Source organism: Pteronotus mesoamericanus, unplaced genomic scaffold, assembly GCF_021234165.1.
Source record: "Pteronotus mesoamericanus isolate MK-2021 breed Mesoamerican mustached bat unplaced genomic scaffold, CSHL_Meso_final contig_90, whole genome shotgun sequence".
Lineage (NCBI taxonomy): Eukaryota > Metazoa > Chordata > Mammalia > Chiroptera > Mormoopidae > Pteronotus > Pteronotus mesoamericanus.
This window is the reverse complement of record NW_026555277.1, coordinates 42,757,245-42,768,693: the sequence shown is the minus strand read 5'-3', so window position 1 is coordinate 42,768,693 and position 11,449 is coordinate 42,757,245. Positions and strand designations below refer to the sequence as shown.

General features: G+C 40.1%; 1 pseudogene; it reads right to left on the bottom strand.

Annotated features, from left to right (window-relative positions):
- Nucleotides 1–533: 533 nt before the first annotated feature.
- LOC129080769 (high mobility group protein B1-like) lies at nt 534–1,319 on the bottom strand (annotated as a pseudogene).
- Nucleotides 1,320–11,449: the final 10,130 nt, after the last annotated feature.

Genomic DNA, 11,449 nt, shown 5'->3' with positions numbered 1-11,449 from the left:
TGGTGAAAGGTTTAACCCAAGCAGTCTGACACCAGAGCCCATGTTTTTACAGTTAGTTGTTTGCTTTCCTTCTTTTTTTAAAAATCTGATATCCATTCAAAATAGTTCAAAATTCTTTTTTTAATAAAAAAATTATATTTACTTAGAAGCATTCAGAATGTCAACAAAACAGCTGCAACTTTTTTTTTTTGCAATTACAGAGTGGTATTCAGTTAACAGAACAACAATTATTTTGTATAAGCTGCATCAGAGACAACTGAAGATGAAAAAACTACCATCCCCATATATAACTAATTTGTGCTGTGCACCAAAAAGAACCTGCTTTAAACTTCCATGACAATTTACAACCCCCATACTGTACCAGACAAGGTTAGTGGCTATTGAAAATACCACCAGGACAGGGCAATCTAAAGACACATTCGGTAGTGTGTTAACGATACAAAAAAAGACACTGCACAGTTTAAAAACGAATCTTACACAGCCTTACATTTCAATTTTTTTCTTTAAAAGCAGTGAGTTGTGTACAGGGGGGTTAAATGCTTTATAGACAAGAAAAAAAAACTGCGCTAGAACCAACTTATTCATCATCATCATCATCTTCTTCTTCATCTTTATCTTCCTCCTCTTCCTCATCCTCCTCATCTTCTTCATCTTCCTCCTCCTCCTTCTTTTTCTTGCTGTTTTCAGCCTTGACGACTCCCTTTTTTTGCAGCATCAGGCTTTCCTTTAGCTCGGTATGCAGCAATATCCTTTTCATATTTCCCCTTCAGTTTAGCAGCCTTCTTTTCATAAGGCTGCTTGTCATCTGCAGCAGTGTTATTCCACATCTCTCCCAGCTTCTTTGCAACATCACCAATGGATAGGCCGGGATGCTCTCCTTTGATTTTTGGGCGATACTCAGAACAAAACAAGAAAAATGCCGAAGGAGGCCTCTTGGGTGCATTGGGATCCTTGAACTTCTTTTTTGTTTCCCCTTTAGGAGGAATGTAAGTTTTCATTTCTCTTTCATAACGAGCCTTGTCTGCATTTGCCATGTCTTCAAATTTTCCTTTCTCTTTGGCAGACATGGTCTTCCACCTCTCTGAGCACTTCTTAGAAAACTCTGAGAAGTTGACTGAAGCATCTGGGTGCTTCTTCTTGTGCTCCTCCCGGCAAGTTTGCACAAAGAAAGCATATGATGACATTTTGCCTCTCGGCTTCTTAGGATCTCCTTTGCCCATGTTCAACTACTTTTCCTCAGCGAGCACAGAGTCGCCCAGTGCCCGTCCGGCTCGCACTTGCCCCGGCGCTGTCTCTATGGAGCTCAATGTAATGCAATGGCTGTCAAAATAGTTCAAAATTCTAAAAGTCTCCAACAGTATACAATGAAAAGTCTCTTTTCATATCTGTTACCAGCTACCCAGTTTTCTCCCTGAAAACCAATGCTACTGGTTTTTTATGTTCCCTTTTATTAAATAAAAAAAATACATGTTGTTTTCTCTGTACTATCACAGAAACTGTGTATACTACACACACTATTCTGTATTTCCTTTTAAAACCTAATGAATACACCTTCTGAATGCTGCACAGTATTTCTGGGTATGGATGTACTATATTTTGTTTAACCAGTACCTTACTGTTAGGCTATTCCCAACATTTCTCCAAAGAAATAAATGTCAATGAATAAAAAACTCTTGTGTACATGTTACTTGCCACATATGCGAGCCTATCTGCAGGGTAAATTCCTAGAATATATTTGCTGGTCAAAGATATCTGAGTCAGTAATTTTGATAGATGTTGTCAAATTGCTTTCTGTAGAGGCAGTACTGATGTATACACCCTCCTGCAATTTAAGAAAGTGTCTGTTTCTCCATTCCTTTACTATCACAGTGTGTTGCAAGAAAAATTCTTATCTCAGTTCAGGTTTAATTTCCATTTCTGTTCTTACGAGTGATACTGAACATCATTCCATGTGTTTAAGAGTTTAAGAATAATTCATCCCTTTTTTTTGTGGACCATTTTTTCACAACCTTTGTCCATTTTTCTATTGGGGTTGTTGAGTGTGTGTGTGTGTGTGTGTGTGTGTGTGTGTGTGTATTTTTGTATGTATTTCATCTCCTGGTCAAAAACCTACATGTGATCTTTCAGGCCCAATGGTAGCCAGTTACAAAGGCTTTATCTGGCCTGCCTCACGGAAGAAGAGCTGCCCCCACTAGACTTGACTGGTGCACATTGCAGTCTCTGAGGGGAGCTTCAGGGAAGGACTCCGCCCTGGCAGGCAGGCCATTGTCTTAAGCATGTCTCCATTTCTAGACCAGGATCTGTATTTGGAGGTCTCTTTTTAAGACTTTCCTCAGGGGCCTTTCCTGAAAGCCTTCTCACTGGTGGGGGAGAAGGGAGCGAGAAACCTTGAAGACACTTTTCTGCCTCCTGAGTGAGTACACAGTACTTCTTTACTCCTAGCCTTCCTTCAAATGCCACCCCCCACCCAACTCCCCCCATCTGTGCAAATCCCCCTGACTTGTGATATTCCATGGGAAAAATGCAACAGGAGGTGTCAGAAACTTTGTTATTAGAAGTTGTATTAGTGCAAAGGAAACACCTTACTTTTGCCAAGAGTTTTTAAATCACTTTGACAGATAGGCTGCCTTGGTTTCCAATCTAGGTGAAGAGTTTCAGATGAGTTCTAGATATAAAATTCCATATCTATATTAACTTTGTAATATTCAAGGAAACAGGTCTCTTGGCCCATTAGCAGTCAAAATTTGATGGAACCATTAATATAGCCCTGTTTCACTCTGAATCTATCAAAACACTGCTTCCTCCATTATACCTAAAATTCTGTCATTTCCTCAAATCCTTTTTTTAAGATTGATTGATTGATTGATTGATTTTCAGGGAGAGGGAGAGAGACAGAGAAGGAGAGAAACATCAATGTGCAAGAGAAAAACATTGATTGGGTTGCCTCTCGCATGCCCTGGACCGGGGACTTGGCCTGCAACCCAGGCATGTGCCCTGAGCAGGAATCAAACCAGAGGTCTTTTGCTTTGTGAGACGACGCCCAACCCACTGAACCACACCAGTCAGGGTTCAAACCCTTTAATGATTCTATATTTTCCTCTTTTTGTTGGGATGCCTTATAGCTCCTTTAATGTGCAATCTTCCTCATAGTGAAGAGTCTATTAACTTTTGTCATTCACAGGTTTGTCCCTGGTGGTGTTGGGTTGACTGGGCTAGAGGAAATTTGACTCAAAGGTTGCCTAGAGCATAGTCTATTGTTTAAATGCAAAGCTAATCTGGAAATTATCTAACTTTTATATCATATATATTCCCAATGGCCTTCGGCCAAAGACCTCCAGGAGTGCTCTTGTAATTGAAAAAGTTTGGTCTGTAACTCATTGCAGTAGGAGAGCGAACATACACGATGGGGAACTGCAGGGCATTTCAGTAAGACAGTGTGAGAAGAGGCTCATTTAGGACTTAAGCCTGGGTTGGGTTATTTTGAGGAGGGTACAAAGAAGAGGGGGTGCACTCTGGATAGGGTGCTGTTAGAAAGTGGGGACAATTCTGTCATCGAGTATCTCAATAAATCTTTTCTTTTTTAAGAGAGAGAGGAAGGGAGAAAATGAGAGAGAGTGAAACATTTCTTTGTTGTTCCACTTTTGCATTCATTGGTTGTTTCCTGTATATGTCCTGACAGGGAATTGAACCCACAACCTTGGTGTATTGGGATGATGTTCTAACTAACTGATCTAGTAAGCCAGGGCTTTCAACAAATCTTATCTGTAGGAAAGATAGACTAAAGTAAGGCTAAAGCTATAATTGGTAAAGAAACATCATTCACAATAGCCAGTATAGCAAGATGTGGGGTATTTTATGGCTTGAAAAATGTTCATGTTTTATCTGTGTTCAGACATGATTATGAGGTGATGTTGTTTTTGTCTTGATCCACCATGGTCACAGAGTGGCCTTGTTTGATGTTGATGTTCTGCGAAATAGTGCATGTGAAACAGAACATCATGACCCAGCTGTGAGTGCCAGGCCAGCTCATAGCAACTCCAAGGCCAGCAGCAGGTAGTGCCAGGTCCACTTCTGGATGTCAGGGGCTGCTTTTAGTCTTTCTCAGTAACTACTTGTATGTCTGTGTGCATGTGCATATATGCATATTTCTATTAAATTTATTTAAAATTTCAACTCTGTAATCAAATGCAGGTCCGGCTGCCTGACACTACAAAAGCCAATACTTGAGAGGCAGGTGCTGATCGGTGTAAAGGAAAGTTGTTTATTCAGATGCCAGCCACCTGAAAGATGGGGGGCTCGTGCCATAAAGCCCCTTTCCTGGGAAGATGGGGGACTCACATCTCAAAGCCCATCTCCCCAGGAAGACGGTGTACTCGTCACAAAGTTCATCTTTACCTCTCTGTGGAGGCAGGGGTTTTTATAAATAGGCAGAGGGGAACAGAACAAAGAGATCAAGGAAGGAGCGTGAAAAGTTCTTTATGTGCAGACTAGCACAGTCCATTCTGAAAGGCAAATGATGGTTCAGTGTGCATCAGCCTGGTTTAGTCATCCTGGAATCACATCTTCCTCACTTATGTCATGCTGGCTCCATGGTTGAAGGTCAGCAAAACTCCCAGAGCTGGGATGCCTGAAGGTTGGGATCTGGATCTTTTTAAGTTAGTTCCTAGGATTCTTATGCAAGAATGCTGTTCATCTATAAGCTACATATTAGTCAGAGTTAGCACTTACCAGAGTTAGCACTTACCAGAAGCACTTAACCCACTTTACCAAAAGAATGGTGAAGTGGGTTAAAATTTTCCACTGTTACAACTCTAAAATTCAAACAAAAGCAAATTGATACAGTATTTGATATGTTTTCCATTTAATTATAAGTGCACATATATTTATGGCTTGGGTATGGGCTATATTTTGTTTTGTTGTGGGTATGTACTTATATAATTACTTTATTGAATATGAAATACATTCATATGTCTTAAAATTCTTTTATGTGTCCAAAGAAAAGTCTCCTTTCTGTTCCTCATCTGTTCAATTCCCACATTCTCTGATATGTAGCTACTATTATTAGTTTTTTATGTATCCTTATATAGAGAATACATAGGAATGTAATTATATTCTCCTTGTGTTTCTTTTTTAAACTTAAAGAAAACAGATAAAATGGAGTTTTGCATTCTCCTTTTATATTAATCCGTCTAGGAAATCTTTATGTTTCGGTATATAGAGAACTCATCCTCATTCCCAGAACAGTTTTATTTGAACTGTAATTTGTTTAATGATGTATAGTTTATCTGTTTTTAATCATTTGCTACCACAGATATCATAGCAATGAATACCTTTGTATGTGCATCATATAATCCATGGAAGAGCACATCTTTAGACTAGTTCCCCAAAATGACATTGTTGTGACACAGGACGTATACACTTGTAATTCTGAGAGATATTGTCAAACTCTCCTCTACTGAGGTTATAAAACTGGACAGTCTTATCAGGGGAGTAAGCAAGTGTCTGTTATCCCACATCCTCCCCAACACTGTGTTACCAAACTTTCTGGGTTATTTTGGTTTTTTGTTTGTTTGTTTGTTTTTTGCTAATCAGATGATGAAAGACAGTTCAGTAGTTAGAATTTGTATGTTTAGGAGTCAGAATAAGACTTTTTAATAGGTTGTTTTTTTTTTAGATCCGTCTTAGCTTCACAGTAAAGTTGACGAGAAGGTACAGAGAGTTTCCATATACCACCAGCCCCAACACTTGCATAGCCTCCTTCACTATCAAAATCCTGCGCCAGAGTGGTACATTTGTTACAATTGATGAACCTGCCTTGACACATGATTATCACCCAAAGTCTATATTCTACATTCAAGTTTACTCTTGGTATATATTCTATGGTTTGAACAAATGTACAATGACATGCATCTACCATTATAGTATCATACAGAATAGTTCTACTGCTCTAAAAATCCTCTGTGCTCTGCAACTTCATCTCTCTTGCCCCTCTAACCCCTGATAACCACTGATTTTTTTTTCTTACACTCTCCTTGTAACAGAACCACTGATATTGTTCTATTGTTCTGGGTTTTATTGCCTACAGCTGATAAGAACCATGACCCCCCAATACCAAAGTCTTATGAAAAGGAAAGGAATTATTTATTCAAAAGTTATAGAGGTTTAGAATAATGGCAGAATTCTGCCGTTAAGTTCCATGCCCTTTAGAAACAAAACACACACACACACAAACACATAGTCCTGCTTCCCCTTGCCAAACCAGCCCAGTCAGAGGTAATTTCTCTCAAGAAAAGAAAGGGAAGTCCCAGCTCAGCTGGGCAGATTCCCATCTGTATTCCGGCTTCCTCCAGTCATCCCTGCTTCTCTAAGCTTTTGCCCTTAACCCAAAACGCATCCTCATGGTGGGCTGGTGGGGGTCCTTTTACATCCTTTCAAAGCACATGGCCAAGACCCTGTACAGCTGCTATATCCTGCTTTCCTGCTTCTTTCTAAGCTGCATGGTCAAGAGAGTGAGAGACAGGGCACCTCTCATGGCTCCCCTACTGTCCTTCCCACGTGGTCCAGAGCTCTCTCGCACAGTTGCCACACTTGTATTTAAATTCCAGGGCAGATTTTCTCTGTAACCCCATTTCCGATTCCCCCCACAAAGGGTTACACCTGCCAGTACTCTGGTTTCTTCTGCCTTTCTCAGCTGCCACTGTTAGTGTGGCAAGCGTGGTCCTGTGAGGTAGGAGCCGCCTCCAAGCCTCTCCTGCAGGGGCAGCAAGCCCCTGTGGCTAGAGGCACACTCATCTCCCTGGCTTCAAGCCACTCAACATTACTAAATCACTGGCCCACTCTTTAGATATGCAAAGTAACACTCAACGGCCTTGTTCTGCTTCTCCTTCCCCCAGCCAGTCGGGGAACTTCCCCATTTTGGGGGACCCTGATATTCCCTGTTACATCCATAGTTTTGTCTATTCCAAAAATTCATATAGTTGAAATCATACTGCACGTAGCCTTTTAATTTTAATTTTTTGATTTAATCTTTATTATAGTTTTTCTATTATCATTACCATTTAGTCCCCTTATACCTCCTCCCCCAGTAATCGCCACACTATAGTTCATGTCCATGAGTCCTTTTTCCTTTTTGCTCAATCCATCCACTTCCTTACCTACCCCCACCCACTGCCACCTCTAGCTGTCATTGCTCTCTCTCTATGAGTCTGTTTCTGTTTTGTTAGTTTACCAGTTTGTTTGTTAGATTTTACATGAGTGAAATAATATAGTGCTTGTCTTTCTCTGACTGGCTTCTTTCACTTAGCATAATGTTCTCCAGGTCCATCCATGCTGTTGCAAAGGGAAAAAAAATATTCTCTTTTATGGCCAAGTAGTATTTCACTGCATAAAAGTCCCATAGTTATTTTTTCACCTATTCATCTATAGATGAATCCACTCATCTGTTGATGGACACTTGGGCTGCTTCCATATCTTGGCAACTGTAAATAATGCTGCAATGAACATTGTGGTGCTCATGTTCTTTTCAATTAGTATTTTGGGTTCCTTCAGATGTATACCCAGAAATGGAGTCACTGGGTCAAAAGGCAGATCCATTTTTAATGTTTTGAGGTATCTCCATACTGCTTTCCACAGTGGCTGCACCAATCTGCATTCCTACCAACAGTGCAAAAGAGTTCCCCTTTCTCCACATCCTCACCAGCATTTGCTTGTTGATTTGTTAATGATGGCCATTCTGACAGCCGTGAGATGGTATCTCATTATGGTTTTAATTTGCATTTCTCTGATGATTAGTGATGTTGAGCATCTTTTCATATGTCTATTGGCCATCTGTGTGTCATCTTTGGAGAAATATCTATTTAGGTCTTTTTTCCATTTTTTATTTTATTATTATTTTTTAAAAGAATTTATTTATTTATTTATTTATTTATTTATTTATTTATTTATTTATTTAGAAAAAGGGGAAGGGAGGAAGAGAGAAGGGGAGAGAAACATCAATGTATGTGGTTGCCTTTCACATGCCCTCTACTGGGGATCTGGCCCACAACCCAGGCATGTGTCCTGACTGTTATTGAACTGGAGACCCTTTGATTCACAGGCCAGTGCTCAATCCACTGAGCCACACCAGCCAGGGCTTTTTCCCATTTTTTTATTTGGGTTGTTTGTTTTTTTGGTGTTGAGTTTTTTTAAGTACTTTATAAATTTGGATATTAACTGCTTATCAGATGTATCAAGGAAGATGTTCTCCCATTCTGTGAGTTGTCTTTTTATTTTGTTGATGATTTCCTTTCTTGTGCAAAAACTTTTTTGTTTGATGTAGTCCCATTTGTTTATTTTGTTCCCTTTGCCCAGGAAGATATATTTGATAAAAAATTGCTACAAGCAATGTCTGAGATTTTATGCCCATGTTCTCTTCCAGGATTTTTATAATTTCAGGTCTAACATTTAAGTCTCTGATCCATTTTGAATTTGTTCTTGTGTGTAATATAAGAAGGCAGTCTAGTTTCATTTTTTCTGCACATATCTGACCAATTTTCCCAATACCAATTATTGAATAAACTATCTTTAACTCATTGTATGTACTTGCTTCCTCTATCAAATATTAATTGACTATAAAGGTGTAGGTTTATTTCTGGGCTCTCTATTCTGTTCCATTAATCTGTGTGTCTGTTTTTACGCCAGTATCCATCTGTTTTGATTACTATGGCCTTATAGTATAGGTTGATATTAGATAGCATTTTTCTTCCAATTTTTGTTCTTCTTCCTCAGGATGGCTGTTGCTATGTGGGTCGTTTTGTGGTACCCTATAAATTTTTGAAATATTTGTTCTAGTTCTGTGAAATACTTCATTGGAATCTTGATAGGAATTGTGTTGAATCTGTAGGTTGCTTTGGGTAAGATGGACATTTCTTTGATTTTAATTCTTCCTATCCATGAACACATTATGTGCTTCCACTTATTTGTATCTTCTTCAACTGCTTTCTTCAGTTTCTTATAATTTTTCGTGTACAGGTCTTTAACATCCTTGATGTGAGGGGCCTCATCCCGCAAAGTTCCCCGGAGCCATGGATGAAATCTATCTACCAGCACAAGATTCTGCCTGGAGAGAAAAGGCTGGCCAATCTCTTGGGGGAGAAGGGCCCTGACCTCCTTTTCCCCTAGGCTTTTATTGAGTTCAGCAAGTAAAGGAGCACACAGCATGCACGTATAGCTTATCAATTAATGTCACATAGAATTGATCAAAGAAGAATAGATATTGTTCAGAAATAACAATTGCAAGAACATAGGGATCTCCTTAAATCAGGGTTTGTTAGACAGCATGATGCTAGACGGTGAGAGCAACCTTGTCCTTTGAATCTAAACATCTAGAGTACATTAACTCGATTAACTAGAAGACATTATTTTCAGCAGGACAGGCTTCAAAGGAAATAATGCATTCTTCTTCAGGCCTGATTTCCCCAGGGGCTGCCTGTGCCTGTATCGGTTCATGCCTGCTGGCCAGCATTCCTGGTTTTCCCCGTTGAGACTTATATGTCAGACCTTGCTCACATGGGCCTACAGTCCCAGATACCAGACAGGGCAGTTCCTTACAACTTGGTTAGATGTATTTCTAGGTATTTTATTTTTTGGAAGCATTTGTGAATGGGATTGTTTTCTTAATTTTCCTTTTTGTTAGTTCATTATTGACATATAAAAATGCAACTGATCCGGATATTTTGTATACTCCTACTTTGCTGAATTCATTCATCAGTTCTAGTAGTTTTTTTGTGGACTCTTTGGGATTCTCAATTTTAATTTTTATTTTTTTGTAGCCTTTTTAGATTGGCTTTTTTTTACTTGGTGATATACATTTAAGGTTCCTGTATGTTTTTTCATGGCTTGATAGCTCATTTCTTTTTAGTACTAATAATATTCCATTGTCTGGATGCACCAAAGTTTATTTTTCCATTCACCTCCTGCAGACAACTTGGTTGCTTTCAAGTTTTGGCAATTATAAATATTTATAAATATTTATTTATAAATAAAACTGCAATAAACATCTGTGTGCAGGTTTTTGTATGGACATACATTTCCAACTCATTTTCATAAAAAGTAAGGAGTACAATTGCTAGATTGTATGATAAGAGTATGTTTAGTTTTGTAAGAAACTGCCAAACTATCTTAAAAAAAGTGGTTGTAATATTTTGCATTTCCTATGCAATAAATGAGTGTCTTCCCCCCACAATGCTATCAGCATTTGGTGTTGTAACAGGTGTGGAATGAGGTCCAGAACTTGGGGTGCCTGGGAATATAAGATATTTCCCATAAACTTGGCTGGGGGATGGGAGACGTGGAGCAGGGCCACTGAGAGTTACTTTGCATATCAATAACCGCAGGCTAGCTTCATAATAATGCTGAACAGTTTGCCTGGGCCAGGGAGATGGGCAGGACTTTGACCCACGTTGTAGCTGGGATACAGCTCCCCTGGTTTCAGTGCCTGTGTGAGAGTTTGGAAATGGTTTGCTCCATGCCACGGGGCCACGCCTGCCTGGACTAATAATGGCAGTCCAGAAGGGCAGAAAATAAGGGAATATTAGCAGGTGTAGCTGATTGTGGCAGGAGTTGGAAATGGAGTTACCAAGGAGGGTCCAGGCTGGGATTTAAACAAAAAGGCGGGTAGCCATGTGCGGGGGGGGCCCATGCGGGGCCTGCGGGACCATGTGGGTAAAAAGGGAGTGAAAGGACCCTCGCTGGGCGGCCGTGAGGAGGTGCCACATGGCTTTGGCTTAAGACCTAGAGACTGCGGCCACACGGCTGATGGTGCTGGGAACCGTGGGAGGCCTGCCCAGCGCAGCATGAGTTATTGGGAGGAATCAGAAGTGAGACACGGCTTTCTGTTTTATTCTTTCCTGAAAGATGGTACCTCTGACTGGAATGCTCTGAGACTGGCCTGACTGGGCAAAGAGAAGCGGGGCAGGACTGTGTGTGTTTGCGGGCATTCTCAGGGAGTTGGGACTTCATGGCAGAATTCTGCCATTACTCTACACCTGTATAAGTTTTCATTAAATAATCTCTTTCCTTTTTACCAAATTCTGGCATTGAGAACCACAGTTCTTATTGGCAGCAAGCCAAAGAACCAAGAGCAATAGATTCACAGGGGGGTTTCTGTTACAGTGTTATCAGGTTTTTGGATTTTGGCCATTCTAATCAGTATGGAATGGTATCTCATTGGTATTATAATTTGCAATTCCCTAATCATTTGTGATGTTGAGCATTTTTTAAAAAATTTTTAAAATTTCTTTTTAGAGAGGGGGCAGGGAGGGAGAAAGGGAGAGAAACATCGATGTATGAGAGATACATTGAACGGTTGCCTCTTGCACACCCCCATCTGGCGACCTGGCCCTCAACTCTGGCATGTGCCCTGTCTGGGAAATGAACCAATGACCTTTTGGTTCACAGGCTGGCACTCAAT